The sequence below is a fragment of the Podarcis filfolensis genome (genome assembly GCF_964270895.1).
Source record: "Podarcis filfolensis genome assembly, chromosome: 2".
NCBI classification, from domain to species: Eukaryota; Metazoa; Chordata; class Lepidosauria; order Squamata; family Lacertidae; genus Podarcis; species Podarcis filfolensis.
Window position 1 is genome coordinate 74,748,719 of NC_139605.1, and position 3,150 is coordinate 74,751,868.

Here is a 3,150-nt window from a genome sequence, read left to right on the forward strand (position 1 = left end):
ATGAAGAGATGTGTTTTCAGGAGTCTACAATTTTTGACTGGCCTTGTCGGCCAAGCCAAAGGCTACAGTCACCAGCTACCACCCCCACCCACTGGTAATGGCCTTAAAACAATGATGTCCTACCCTCTCATCCCTACCTTTCCTACTCAGGAGTAGGAAAGGCAAGTGAAGAATGCTGCCAGTTTGGCCAAGGCTCTCCAGGCACCTAGGTCACAGAGATGCCAAACAACCTCCAGCCCTCCTCCCAACTATGGAGCAGGGGACAAAACAGGGGTTGCTGCACAACTGCCAGGGCGATCTCTCCCTACCTCGGCACCTTCAGAATGGGAGGAAGGTTGGTTGCTCATCACACTTGAGTGTGGCAAGCAGAATTGTTGAAACCTATGTGTCTTGCCTTTCTCAGTTCCTCCACAGAGTGTCAACTGTCTTCACTAAAACCCTCATCCTGCTAAATTATGCACCCTTGCCTATATTTCAGGATGCCTTTTCCCATTGAAGTTGTATCCTAAGAGATTTAACTCCCCACCTTCCTTCTCATATTTTTTCTCCTTTTAACTAATTCTAAATCCTTGATTTGCCGCCATTTTGATGTGTGACATACTTGATGGATGGTCCTACCAGCAGAGACGCAATATAGGAGAAGCATGTGGCAGCTATTTTGAACATTCGGGACAGATAAAAGACAATTGCTTCTTCATGCAGTGCTTGGTTAAACTACGAAACTCACTCTCACGGGAGGCAGAAATGGCCACCAATATGGATGGTTTTAAAAGAGGATTGAACAAATTCATGGAGAATAAGCCCATCAAAGGCTACTGGCAATCATGGCGATGCTTTCCCTTCATGACTGGGGGGAGTGATGCTTCTGCAGGTGCTAGAAACTGCAGGAGGGGAGGATTCTCTCGTGCTCAGGCCCTGGTTGTGGGTTTCTCACAGGCATCTGGTTGGCCACTGTGAGAACAGGAGGCTGGACTAGATGGGCCTTTGGCCTGATCCAACAGGCTCTTTTTATATTCTTCTAGTACTGTAGATCTGGTGTAATTATCTGGCCAGCATTGGTGAAGTCGTTCCTATTTTGATTTAACACACAATGAACTTCATGCTGCAGTTGTGGATATTTCTCAAACCAAGCAGATTCAGGTATAACATTGCATTAAGATCGGCATGTGGGAGCAAGAAAGCTGGAGTCAAGTATCTGGCATGGCATTAGTAGGCAAGCTTGCCTAAGGTATTTTGGCATTGTTTTTAAACTCCCACATGATTTCTCAGAAACACTTCCCAGGGGTATCATCACTCAAGCTCATTATAATTGTTAGGCAAGGTTGGTTTTGTTATCACTTGTGTAACTGCATTGGCTGGCTAAACATGCCAACTGGTTTATACAACTGGCCCTTTTGGGACGTGGGTGGTGCTGTGGGTTAAACCACAGAGCCTAGGACTTGCCAATCAGAAGCTCGGCAGTTCAAATCCCTGTGACGGGGTTGCTCGGTCCCTGCTCCTGCCAACCTAGCAGTTTGAAAGCACGTCAAAGTACAAGTAGATAAATAGGTACCGCTCCGGCGGGAAGGTAAACGGTGTTTCCGTGCGCTGCTCTGGTTCGCCAGAAGTGGCTTAGTCATGCTGGCCACATGACCCGGAAGCTGTACGCCGGCTCCCTTGGCCAATAAAGCAAGATGAGCGCTGCAACCCCAGAGTCGGCAACGACTGGACCTAATGGCCAGGGGTACCTTTACCTTTATCGGCCCTTTTATTTTGTGCTCTTCTCCTTCCACCTCCACACAAAAAATGGTAAATAAAATCTTCCTAGCCGAAAAAGGCCTTTTCAAACTGAGCAGCCATCAGCTGGGTCTTTTCAGAGTCTGATGTGTTACTGCTGCTGCTGCTGCTGCCATCTGGGGCACCATGGGACTGCAGAACTGGTTCTCTTTCCAGGGAGGCACTGTTACTGTTTCTAATTCACCTACATATGTTGGTGGCTCATAATGAGACGTAATATAGCAAAATATTTTAATTGTGTCATTTTAAAGTTTGCAAACTGAAGATAGTACTGAGTTTGAGACATCCATGTTTTGTACAAATAAAATTGAATCAGCTCAGAGTCTTTTGGATACATAATGAAATGGGTAAGATAAAGTGTCTGTCATGGTGGCCGCAGGGAGGAAGAGCACCTTAATGGGCAGCAAGTTACCAGCCTCCTGCCTGGGCAGCAAAGAAGGGCCTTCAACCACTTGTGAGTCAAGAAAACACATGATGATTAAGTACAAATGCACATGGTTCTGTTAAAATAGGCATCTGGCCGGCCACTGTGAGAACAGGATGCTGGACAATATGGGCCTTCGGCCTGATCCAGAAGTCTATTCTTACATTCTTGATCTATTTCTTGTTCAGTTCTTCTGACCTGCTCATTACTGAAACAGAGCATTACAAAATACCTTAAGTGGCTCACAAATACTCCTAAGACATGACCTTTACTTGGTTTCAGATTCTGTTAGCAGATATTCAGATATTCTCTTTCCTCTTCAGTTAACAGTTAGCAATATATATGTTAACTGGAGATAATGAAGCAACAGTATGCTTCCGTGTTCCTCTTTCTTCAAGTGCTAGGCAGTTTGGGGGTAGACTACACGTGGTTAAGGCTACAGTCCTAGTTGGAAGTAAGTCCCATGAAGTTCAGTGGGATGTTTCAGCAGGTATACTTTGGATTGGGCTCTTTGGGGAGGAGAGCAAATGGGGAAATTGTGGTGCCTATGTAATAGTCTTTTTTACAAGCATACAGGTTGAGAAGGCATCAAAGGACTGCAGCAGCAAGCATACAGGCTGGCTGGCTTTGCGAGTCCCACAGCATCCTTAGCACCCCCCAGGTACAAGCACCTTGCATAACAAGACAGTGGGGCTCACCACCGCAGGCTTCCTCAAACTCGGCCCTCCAGATGTTTTGTGACTACAACTCCCATCATCCCTGACCACTGCTCCTGCTAGCTAGGGATTGTGGGAGTTGTAGGCCAAAAACATCTGGAGGGCCGAGTTTGAGGAAGCCTGCGCCACAGTATGCTAAGCCAGGTACTGCATAGTTATGTATTTGGGCTTCAGCTGTAACTTGTACTTATATGCAAATTTATATACTTGTACTTATATGCAAACTTACACATA